This window comes from Astatotilapia calliptera, chromosome 17 (genome assembly GCF_900246225.1).
Source record: "Astatotilapia calliptera chromosome 17, fAstCal1.2, whole genome shotgun sequence".
Lineage (NCBI taxonomy): Eukaryota > Metazoa > Chordata > Actinopteri > Cichliformes > Cichlidae > Astatotilapia > Astatotilapia calliptera.
The window spans coordinates 35,045,857-35,058,794 of NC_039318.1; the positions used below are offsets into that span (position 1 = coordinate 35,045,857).

At 40.3% G+C, this 12,938-nt stretch overlaps 1 protein-coding gene across 2 annotated transcripts in view; it reads right to left on the reverse strand.

The window, feature by feature from the left end:
• The window catches only part of LOC113009780 (copine-8), a 106,697-nt gene that overhangs the window by 77,710 nt on the left and 16,049 nt on the right, over positions 1 to 12,938 (reverse strand). The window lies entirely within an intron of this gene.

Genomic DNA, 12,938 nt, shown 5'->3' on the forward strand with positions numbered 1-12,938 from the left:
AAAAAAATCCAACCTCTTGGTATCCCGGCGGTCCTTCCTGCTTGTTTGCTTCTCAGCTCACTCTGTCGCTCATTTGAAAATTGTAGCCTCACTTATGTCAGAGCATTTACTGCAAATGCAGCACACATAATGATTTGTTGTCACTCTGACGCGGTTATTTGAACTCGAGTATGTCAAATTAAAGGTTTCAGGTCAGATTTCTGTTTGAGTTTCCTCCCATAATCCACAGACACACAAATCATTTATATGTCTAATTGCTTGTTTTGTTGTCTGTCCATGGTGTGACTACACCGGCCTCAGTGACCATTTCTACACGACCACAACAATCCAGCTGAGATGTTTACAGGGCGGGAACAAGTCCACCCATAATCCAAGGTACAAAAACCTCCAGTTACAATGATTAACATAACAAGAAAATATTCTGTGGTCTGTTGCAGGTGAACACAAACTCTGTGTCTCTGATCAGCACGTCTGTCTATTACAAAAAGATATAAAAACCTGAGTCAGATATTTTTATGTCTCCACAAATGCCACCATTCAACACGGGATATTTTCAGCAACACAAAATCTGCTATTTGGCGGCATCTTTGTCGAATCATGCCTAGACACCAGCCTAAATCTAGTTTGTCAGCTGAGCTGCACTAATTAGGCTAACCAACATTACTAGATCTCACATGTCAGAAAAATTATTTTTGCTAATGAATTGTGTACTTTGAATTCTTCTTAGATCACTGAAAGTATTCTTGCTGATTGAAAACTAAAGTGTCAGTTTAATGGATTTTAATTGGGCTGCTTTTAACTGCATCAGTCAGCACATAAAATTGAGAATGATAAAAATGAGACTGTACTGTCAAATGACACAACAAGTGTATTGGTCATAGTGCCTTTTACAATAAAGTAAATAACTAAATAAGCATTACTGTTTTGATCTAGCTGGTAGGTGCTGTTGCTTAAAAACCTTAGAAATTGTCTGATTTTAGAAGACAGCAATGAAAAAACGTTATGTTTTTAACTGAAACAAGCAGTTGTTCTGTGTTTTACTGGGCTTCACATGAATAACTCACTCCTATTTAGTTATAATGAAAACATGCAACATGCACTGTAATCTATAAATCAATCCAACATTGATTAATTTTGGAGGAAATGTCAAATAGTGCAGCAATATAAATTCTCCTCAGGCCTGTTTGTGTTGTCGACAGTAAATAAAATCCAAGTACATTTATTTCCAAAGATTTTAAAGCAAATAAATTGGATGAACTGCAAGTAAAAAACTAAATGGACACTGTTTAAGTGCCCATTAATGCAAATATCTGATCAACCTAAGTTCAAACTCAGCATGACAATGGAGAAACAGGGTGATTTAAGTGACTTTAAATTAGGGCTGTGCAATATGACCAAAATCTCATATCCCGATAGAAGACATTTATCGTCCTGACAACAATATATATTAAAAAATGTAACATTTTCTGTAAATTCTGTGAATCTCGGGCAACTCGACTTGTTTGAAGTGTTTTCAGCTGGCGTCGTGTACCTGGAGTCGAGTGTTTTGACCGATGCATGAAACTATACATTTTTAGGCATAACTTGTAACGGCTACCGTTTTCTTTGTGAGTATTTATTACACGGCGTGCTGCGGGGAAAAGCCTGTTCTAACGTTTGAATCTAAGCTTTATTTGGAGCACCTGACAGCTCTTTTTTGCTTCTCATTAGTAAACTCTCTCCATACTCTTTTACGTGACTCTTGCATAGGTGATCCGTGTCAGACTTTTCATAACCAAAGCATGCCCATGCTACAGAGGTAGCCCCTCGTTTAGAAATAAGGTCCTCAATTTGTTTTGACTGGTCTTTCTGTTTGTCATCGTTTCAGTTTATTTTGAAAAATCTCAACAGGGTCTTCCGCTTTATTGTGAAAGGTTTATGTGGAAAATAAACAAGCGGACGGCGGAGCAGTGTTTACCGTCGTTGTAAAAACAGTCGCTTATCCATCAGTAGTTTGGTTATTTTAAATATAAGAGAAAGAAGCCTGTGGCAAATATATTAGTGTTGTCTTCTCACTATACATACTCTTAACTTTATGCAAGAGAAAATAAAGTATGAAAAAATGATATTTTTCGCAAAGAAACTCCGTCTTGTGGTTTTGCGACATGGTGCTGCTTTACGTGCACCCGGATTTGCGACATGCTTTACGGTAACTCAAAACGATGGACGTGCGACAGGTTGCAGTTTCATGCCCGGACATGCAACAGGCAGAGACAGCTACACAGGCAGCCCAAGAGGAAGCACTTTTACCGAAAAGAGGGGGTACATCTGTGATTTGGTTACATTTTGGGTTCAACAGCACCAACACGGAGCAGAAGACGCCCATTTGCAAGCTATACTATAAAACTATTCCTGCACCCGATGGCAACACAACAAATCTCTCCTATCACCTACAGAAGGTCCACGAAAAAGAATGCTCAAGAATCCAGAAAATCCGAGCTAAACCAAGTTGTGGAACGACAGGAGCAAGTTGGGAAAAGAAAAACTATAGCTAGCCAAAGATACAGCAGTCTTTCACACAAGGCCCTTATAAGAAAACGTCCCAGCGCCATAAACAAATCACAGGAGCCGTCTCGTGTTACATTTGTAAAGGCATGGCCCCTGTTTATGTAGTTGAGAAGGACAGCTTTCGTGACCTCATCAAAGTCCTTATAAGTCGAGTTGCCTCGCTTATATGACGCATGCCGGGCCAAAGTAGAGACGGATGTTTGCAGTGTCGTGCATTATGCCTTGACGACTGACCTATGGACGAGCAGAGATACGCAGCCCTACATGAGCGTAACCATCCATGTCATTAACAAAGACTGCACCCTCTGCGCTCGCTGTTTACAGACTGCGTACTTTCCAGATGACCACGGGTCAGGTGGTATATCGTGATATATATCGTCATCGTGATATAAAATAATTCATATCGTGATAAATATTTTTTCCATATCGCCCAGCACTACGTCTAGGGTTTACAGAGAAGGGTCCGATAAAAAGAAAATATCAAGTGAGCGTCAGTTTTCTCGAAGAAAATACTCGTTGATGTCAGAGGTCAGAGTGCTTCCAACAGTAACTCAAAAGCATTCATTACAACCACAGCACGCAGAAGAGCACCTCACACAACATACTAAACCTTGAAGCTCATGAGGAGACGAGGAGAAGAATGCTACTTGTGTCAGGTAAGAACTGAGGAATTGTTGCCTGGTTTGATGTGTCTCAATTTCTCAATTGCTGTGACATTTGCATGGTAGGGTCAGAATTTAGTATAATCAACATGAAAACAAGCATCCATTCTGCCTTAGTATTGATGTATTTTATGGTTATTTTATAGTTTTTTTCTTAGTCTTTTATTTCTAAATCCCCTTAATCACGTAACAAAGCAACTAACTCAGCTTTGCCCTTTCTGAGCTCATGTATTACACTGATTATACCACTGCAAGCACAACTCATTTATTTGATAAATGAATGAGCTCATTTGAGGATTAGCACACACTTCTTTTTTTAAACAAGCAGTGCATCCGTTTTCTGAACCCTTAGGTAAACAGAGAGAAGCACAGGGAACACCGGGAAATAAATATCCTTACAAACAAAAGAAAATAACAGACAAACAAAACAAATAAATAAATAAGGACACGGTGGTGACAATTATATCCTTGCCCTTTGTCAATTCGTTTTGAAGTAACTGTGAGGCCTCACAGCAGAGCTGCTCATGCTCATTTAGCACAGTCTTTAACACTCGCTTTTTTCTGATTTAGCTCATTCAAGATGGCTTCTTAAGCCGTCAAACTATAACTAATCTTTACTTAACTAGGGAGAGAAGGAACAAACCACTTTCACCGTGTAACTATGGTAGCCCTGAAAGGTCAAGTTCCATTTATTTTTGTGCAGTAGGCTAGTAAGGTTTACACTACCTCACAACACTTTGGCCTTCGATCCACAGACTGTATATAAAATGGTCACTGCCAATTAGTTTTGACTCCACATTTTGACGCCTCATTGTCAGTCCTCTGAGTGACACAGTATTATCTTTTCATAGCCAGCATTGAGCATATTTGGATAAGAAGGTGAAGTTATCCACTAACGCCAGCAAGCTAGGTTAGCTAGCGACATCTCTTAATCCTGCAGGGGAACAGATACGCATACCTGCTAAGTAGTGCCCGGTAACAGATAAATAAAATGCTACAATATTAAATATCCCAGTTCAATGAGTGTTACTATTTGTCAGCTAATTGCATTTTAATGCTCTTAAAGGCACCAGCACCACAGTAACAGCCAAAGGTATGAAACGCAAGGCCTACTAAACTACTGGCTGCAGCCCCCTGTTTGGCATACCGGCAATCGGCAGCAGTCGTGCCCCTAACTTTAAAGATTAACCGACTCCACACAGGTGAGAACTTAAAAGAATTTCCCCAACCTACATTTTTTTATGAAGGGAGACTGCCCATGTTTTTGTACGGGGCAATTAATATGCTGTTTAATATTAAGCTGGACATTTTTACAGATTCTGAGAGGTGGACTGAGATGGGCCTCAACTGTATTCCCGACTGGTCACAAGGGTTCAAAGTGCAGCAGCATGACCATTACTGCACACGCACCCACAAGTGCTGCATGTAGTCAGTGTTGCACATACTAAAAACAAATGTGTCACAGCCAAGATCATAACAACAGAAACAAGCCACAGTCACAGTGACAGCTATGTCATCCCGTGTCTGCTGTCACAATCACAGGCGGTGATGGTGAATGGTGAATCAACTCTCCTTCTTTCGAAATAAGTCGGTGCGGCCACAGCCTCCTCTCGCTGTAAGCAAAAGTGTGGCGAGGTAAAGCAAAACAACCCTCTAAGAAGTCTTATTGTGACTTTACGAATAAACCTAGACATCAGATGATGAACACATACATTTATGCTATAAAACACTCTCACCACTGCAATAATGTGTCAGCATGGAGGTGTAGTTAGGGGCACATGTCCGAATAGAATATTCAAGAGTTGAATCTGAGGCTCTACAGACTGACTGCTGCTCAAAGCACATCACACATGGTGGCACTCCAAATGAGCTCCTGGGCTCCCCCTGCATGCATATACTCTGTGAGTGTGTGTGTGTGTTTTCGTATGTGTGATTACGTTGTCAGGATTTCCACTTCAGAGGATAATGTGAATGAGTCATGGCTCACTCTTTTTCCTCTCGCTCCTTCTCTCTTTTTATCCAGAGGCAGACAGCGGAAAGCGAAAAGCTGCCATCCGAGTCACAGAGAGGTCTGCAGGAATAAAGACTCAAATAGTGTTTGTATTTTTAGCACAGAGTTTCCCAGAAACGCTCATCTCGTGGCAGCGATTTGGAATTTTGATGCTTTTATTTTTGTAATTTAAATGTTGTGCAATATTTTGCAGTCTACACTATGAAGAAAGGAATAAAATTCTACCACTGGCAAAAAAAGCGCACCTCTCATTCCCCTCTCAAAATATTGATTTCTACAATAAAGTACCCCGAGGCTTACCACTTTGGGTATGTTTACAGCTTCCTCTCTGTGTCATTCTTCCCAAACACCACCTTTGGCATCTGCTCTAGCTCCCAGTCATTCTGCTGCTGCTCAGTGATGGAGAACTCATTTTCTTGATTCCAGATCACAAAACAAATCACAAATGTTTAAGTGAAGGAAATGCTAAACCCTTTGGTAACTTAGTTACTCCTACATGTGTTCATTCGGGGGGTTTTCTTTGTGGAAATACAGTTATTAAATAACAGTAATCTTTTCGCTACCTCAAAAGAACTGCTGCATTATAAATCCTGCATGCCCTACTAAAATAATCGAGATTTCAGCTGTAAAATTTACTTTTCAACTGATAAAGGCCATTTTCCATGCAGTCACCTCTGTGGCTTTGTAGAGGTGATGGCCAGTACAGGCAGAGGACCACAGATCCTCCCAGTTTAATGACTGTGTTGTTGGACGCCTACATTTCTGCCTTTTACCAAAAACGTTAAAAACTTCAGAATTGGTTAAACGACTACAGCTGTTGTTTCTTTTCCTTATTTTTTGTACATGTATGTATGTTATGCTAATGCATTTGTGAATGCAGAGATCCCTGTTATGCACGGAAGCCCCACCCACTGGCTGTTCAGGCAGCCAATCAAAAGAAAGCTCTCCTTAACAGGAAAGGAAAAAAAAAAAAAAGCTGAAACAACTGGTTTCAGAAAAGCAGATGAACTGAGGACCCGACTGGTATAAGATCAAGGTTACGTTTAAAAATCGATGAGTGTAGGCGAGTCATTTTTCATGGTTCATGTAACATCTGCTCAGGAAAAAAATGCTTATTAAATACAAAACAAAAATGATTAGCTAACAGATAATGTCGCTTTAACACTGGTTTGTTTTGGGGGGGTTTTATTACTAGATTAGAAGTGAAGTAATGAGAAGCTTCTCTTTTCTAATGTATTTCCTGCAGCCGGGACGCTGCACTAATTAAAACTCATTCATTATTTAAGCAACCTACTCCAAGCCAGCTAGTTAAGTTTAGGCACCAAAACTACTTAGTTTGATTTAGGAACTATTGTGGTTTGGGTTAAAATATGCCCGTGTACAACATTAACCTTCACACTGCAGAGCTTCAAAGTATCTAGACAACACCAGTTTTTACCAATTCTCTGCAGATTTTAAGGTCCAAGCGATTAACTAAATAGTTAAAAAAAAATACAGCAAATTTACCTTATGGTGATCTCTTGGGGCATCGTCTTAGTAACATCATGTATTGATCTCTGATTAATGTTTGCATTATTATTATTAACTTTACAAAACTTTACATTGTGAATATGTTACACTTATGTTTAAAATAAAACTGATGATGTGACATCATAATGTAAGTTCAATTATGTCTCTGTTATGTTAGAAAAACACATCACATTTACAATATTCTACTTTTTTTGCAACATTACAGAAGAGTCTCTGTGCAGACTGGTTACTTTACTGGTTACTTTACTATTACTATTACTATTTACTATTACTTTATTATTACTACTAATACTATTATCAATATTTGTTGATTTAACAATACAATACAATATTTTGGATGATATATTTTTCTTTTAGACATGAAACAAACAGATTTCCCCCACATTTTTATGTGGACTGGATTTTGTTGGATTACCATCTGCCCGACTCTGCTTGCAAGGCAAGGCAAGGCAAGGCAAGTTTATTTGTATAGCACAATTCAACAACAAGGTGATTCAAAGTGCTTTACAGAGACATTAGAAACAAGAACAAATAAAAAGCATGATTTAAAATTGAATAAAACAAGCAAATAAACTAACTAACTAATTAACAAACAAACAAACAAACAAACAAACAAACAAACAAACAAACAACAGTATATAAAATCAAAACAGATAAAATCAGAACAGTAGATAAAATCAGTAGTTAAATGTAAGTTTTGAAATTTAAGCTTAAAGTGTGGATTTGGTGCTTTATTCAAATGCAGCTGAGAACAGGTGAGTCTTCAACCTGGATTTAAATAAACAGTGAGTTCTATGGATGGCAAAATATTCCCCCACATGGGTGTTTTTCCATTTTTCATTCATCAGGCCATGACAAATCCAGGTACCGATAGATCAATAAATAGCTAATACCTTTCAATAACAGCTCACCGATAGGTTGGTCAGACTCTACACAGAGCAATGTTGTCACGACTGTCACGACTTACACACAGACTGGTTACTTTGCAAGAACATGACTGATGGAGGAGCAATGTTGTCACGACTTACAACATTTGACCAGATTGACTTTTTAACAAGCAGTTCTGTTTACTTTAGTTTCTTAAAATGCAACAAGAATCATATAAACAAAGTTTGTTTGTTTTTTTCATCAACTTTAGTCTCATGCTCTAACCCTCTGCTGCACAGATTCAAAGTACAACTCACATAACACAAGCAAAAGTCACAGGCAGGTATGACAGTGCTGATCCCAGACTGCTGTCGAACCGTGCCTCCTCCCTCCTGGGGGCAAACGATAGCAGTACAGTCCCCTGCCATCCCGGCCCTGCCTCTGATGCATCACCTGTGACAGCTGTCAGTCACTGCATCAGGAAGGGGAAATCCGATATACCAGATGGATAGCAAAGACTATTTTTTAATGCTCATTTCCCACGTCAGCCTCCCTCTAAGCATGTAAAAACACAAAGGAATAACTTTTAAAAAAAAACACGGGGGAAGGCAGGGGGAGAGGAGAGGTATGTCACTGTGACAGACACAGAGAGAGAGGGTGAAGCAGCATCTCCAGCTAATGTGACAGCCCTCTAATTATATGATGAAGCTTCAATGTGGGGTCAGAGGGGGGTTATTGCTCTTTGTCTCCTACCTACACAAACTGGAGACACACTCCTGTGAATTTGCTCATCGGGGGTGGTGCTGGTTGAAAGCTGCATGATAGCAGGAGTGTGGGGACAGTTACCATGGCAACTGCCGAGAGCCAATTGGGACCACTTGACTGAGTTGACTGACAGTTGCTGTATTGCGTTGTTTTTGCACCCGACTCAACGAGCGGAGGGATGCCATCGGTGCTGAGATACGCTCACCTTCCCCACCTTCGTTTTTCTCACCTCCACTCTCGGGTCTCAGCCTCCCCTTCCCTTTGATCTATTTTCTTCCACCCCTCCGTCCTTTTCCCACTTCCCCTCTTCATCTCCCCCCTCCTATTTTTAAATGAACAAACACATTCCTAGTGCCGGCTTCAGAGGCCGCGTCCCGGACAGTGTGTTACCTCTACAACGCAGCAGCAAAACCCCTTGGGAACCTTGCAAGCCTGTCCAATGTTACAGAAATAAATTGGGTTTTTAGCCCACTCGATGAGGGCAGAGAGAGGAGAGGAGAGGAGAGGAGAGGAGAGAGCACTACACCGGGAAAAACACAGGTGTTGAGTGAAAGAGTTACATACTGAGAAAAAAAGAAAAACAGCAATCCATCTAATTATCCGTCCCAAACTGTGAAAGCAGCAGCAAGCGGAAGCTTTTGTGTGTGTGTGTGTGTGTGTGTGTGTTTCAGACTGTGTCTTAATCTGCTCTATTTCTGTCGTTTGGACTCTATTTGCAGTCCAGGCTTAACCACGGGCACAGAGAAAGAGAGAAAAGTTGAGAGGGAGAGTGTGAAAAGAGGAGAGGGGTTTAAAAGCCACAGAACATGGAGGTGCAGAGAGCAGCGGCGGCGCAGCGGTGGCTCAAGCTGGAGCTCTGAGGCTAAGATTTTCTTTTTCTGTAAATGATGCCATCATCTCACCCCACGTTTTCTGTTCAAATTTTCAATTTTGGAGCCAAAAACAGGAAATCCAAGCAACCTTGTGAATCAGTATTTACGCTTGACTTGCAGTTTTTGTTTTTTTCTTCAGTCAGTCTAATTGTCTAATTAACTTAAGAGTTTAAATGTCATTTTGGATGAAGACTACTGTAAATTTAGACAAAATATTGAACTTTTTGTCATGTTGTCATCATCATTTTTCAGATTAATATTATTTTTGCTGTTGTCGCCTCTCGTAGTTGGTGCATGAGCACATTTTGGCTGTCAGTTATTGGTAACACATTTGACAAAGAGATTTTTCCACTCTACATTTCAAACGTGGTTTCATGTAAAAATAACAATTAACAGTTTCCTACCATCCAGTATTTAAAAAAAAAAAAACGCCAGCTTTAACAGTCCCATGTTATCACACATTTCCATGACACCTTACAGTGCAGAGTAATCGCTTAACCCGTGTGCAGAGTGTGCCTTATGTCAGCCTCATTATGTTGACTTTACGGTCAATTACATGACATGATGTGACAGCGGAGTGAATGTCTTTTTCCAGGACAGGGACTCCTGGAAAAAGACTGAAATCCCGCTGTATAAATGAGGAAGCAGCTCCTTTGAGCTATACCGAATGCCCTAAACTATATATAAGTATACTTAAAACAGTGCTCCGCTTCAAATGAGGAGGCTAGATTAACTGCTCCACCTCCAAATATTCCTGCTGTGATTCAAATGAATTGTATTTCTGAGATTCATTCGTTTGAGATTAGCATCCACACCACTGTGCAGAAACGGTTTACACATTAGTGTTACTGGTTTTCTAGATAAGTACTGTTTTCCACCTTCCTTAATTACAACTTCCCATTATGTGGAGAGAGGCGTTGCCATGTTAAAACGATAGTTACTGGTCTTCTCTGGAAGTCAGAGAGTCTGGTTGGGAGCATCTTTTGGCATTGATGGCGCCTTTATAGACATACAAGCTGCCACTTCACCTGTACCATCAGAGACGTAGTTATTCTCCACTGTAGTCTGGAGGACACAGTGTCCATATTTTCTAAACAGAAGTTCAAATTCCAGTTCGACTAACCGCTGATGAGTTTTCCACTTTGCTCAGTCATTTTAAACAAACTTTGGCTGAGCCGAGCAGCATTTCTGGATGTTCACATAGGGCTTCTATTCTAATGTGCAGTCGTGGCTGCATGGTGACCTGTGTTCTCAAAGTGTTCCTGAGCCCATGCAATGGCTTCCATGACACAATCACGCCTGTCTTTAATGCAGTGCTACTTGAGGCCCTGAAGATGATGATCATCAAATACCGATTTTCAGCCTTGACACTTGCAAACAGAGATTTCTCCAGATTTTTATGCTTTGATCATATTATGTAATGCATATAATAAGACATTCAAAGTTTTCACAATTTTACAGTGAGAAACATTAGTGCAAATTCTTTTTCCAAAATTAGTTACTTCTCTAAATTAAACTAAACTAAACTCTAAAACTCTAAAAAACTCGAAATCTCTAAGATGCCCCTCTCATACAACGTCATGTTACTCACCCATTGCAAATTAACCTAAGGAGTTGCAATGCATTCTTCTTTTTAGAGATACATTGCTGCCATCAAATTCAAAATGGTGGCAATTAGAAAGGGAAGTTTTAAATGTCTGGCTGACTAGTCTCAAATATCCCCACTAAACTGTTTTTTCTGTAAAAATAATTGTCACCTGCTCAGATGCAGAACACAAGCACGTCTTATTCTGTCTCCACTTTTCTAACCTCACCTGCACTCAGCTGAGCTTTTACAGATCTTGAAATATTCTCCAGTCCTTAAATCATTACTCTTCATCCTTACTGCAGTATTCTTTATTTCCAAGTCTCCTGTTCTCATGGGAGATGGGTTTCTCTCACTGAGAGTCCTGAGCATTAATTCCTGCTGTTTACTCCTTCTTTTCTCCCCAATGCTCTCCCTCTCTCCTTTCTGTCGTTCTCTAGGTTTGACCATGACCTGAATAGGCTTTGTGCAAACTACACCATCTCACTGAACTAGTTACAGTTACACACATGTAGACACGCACAAAACCACACAGGACATCCTGTGTATGGTCCAGTGATTTTCCAGTTCAGCTACTCCCGATGTACACTGCCTCACTGATGAACAACCTGTACTCATATGCACAAATGAACAGGAACTTCCCAATTACTGTATTAATACTTCAGATTTAACAACTCTTCATACATCAGCTTAATAACACACACAGGCAAGTCTGCGATACCGAGACAGCACTACTGTAAGGGTGCAAATCTAGACAGTTCTTGTCTTAAAGAGTCTGCTATAAATACATGAGAACAGTACCGTACACAATTCAATCATGATTGCATAATCAGTACCAAAAATGGCTACTGAAGAATAGAGGTGGGTTTGGGAAGTCTTTACACTTGCGTATAAACATTAGGTTGTCTATGCATGGAAAAACAAGGAAACTCCACAAGGAAAAACGATTACTACTAATCCTGGCATATTAAAGGAGATCTATCGTGCTTTTTCTTTGACTCTGTCATGCATTTACAGTTACCGTGGCTAATACTCATCTTAGTTTTGAACAGTAACCAACAAGTAACCACTGAGTCAAAAGCTGAGTCAGGCTTGAGGTTACTCTAAATGCTCTGTTTCACTGTTTTCTTCCCCATCTTGGCCTTGCATTATGTCATAGAGATAGAGGGCATCTAAGGCACAGAGCTCAGGCTGTGAGCACAGATGCCCTGCCCATCTGCTCAGTCATCCAATCAAAAGAAGGCTGGCTAAAAAAGTCTCAAAACTACAAAAGATGAATAAGAATTTCTTAAACTCTGAAATATGGCTCACAATAAAAATAAACTGAGCAAGACAGGACCTGTTCAAGCAAGCATACCAACAGCTAGAAGGAGCAATAAATGGCCTGTAGTTGTATAGCGCTTTACTTAGCCCCTATGGACCCCAAAGCGCTTTACATTACATCCAGTCATTCACCCATTCACACACATATTCACACACTGGTGATGGCAGCTACATTGTAGCCACAGCCGCCCTGGGGCGCACTGACAGAGGCGAAGCTGCCAGACACTCTGACCACCACCAGTAGGCAACGGGTGAAGTATCTTACCCAAGGACACAACGACCGAGTCTGTCAGAGCCGGGGCTCGAACCAGCAACCTTCCGATTACAAGACGAGCTGCCAACTCTTGAGCCACGATCGCTTAATTGTTCTCTACGGGTTTAACATCAGTTTTCTTATAAATGCAAAAGCAATTTATATATATTATATATACACTGGCACAAATGGAATCAAATGTAACACTTAACAAATAGAAATGCTAAAAATAAATCAGAAAGTGATTCCAAAAGAAGAGAGAATTCTTCTTTTTCCTGTAAGTGCAGACCTGCCAACCCTGAGCCGGAAAAGGCACCGGGAGCTGTGAGCTGCTAAAAGACTCGAGTGTTTATGCTGCGGGAAACCTTTTCACCTCGCTGGGAGTGCTCTCATTAAATGTTAATACCAAAAATAATGCTTAATGGAGCTTTAAGGGCTTGTACCGAGAAGTGAATTCTCCTATTATCACAAGACTGCTGACCGAGAGGAAGGCTTTGCAATTTTTTTTCTCCCAAACAGTCTA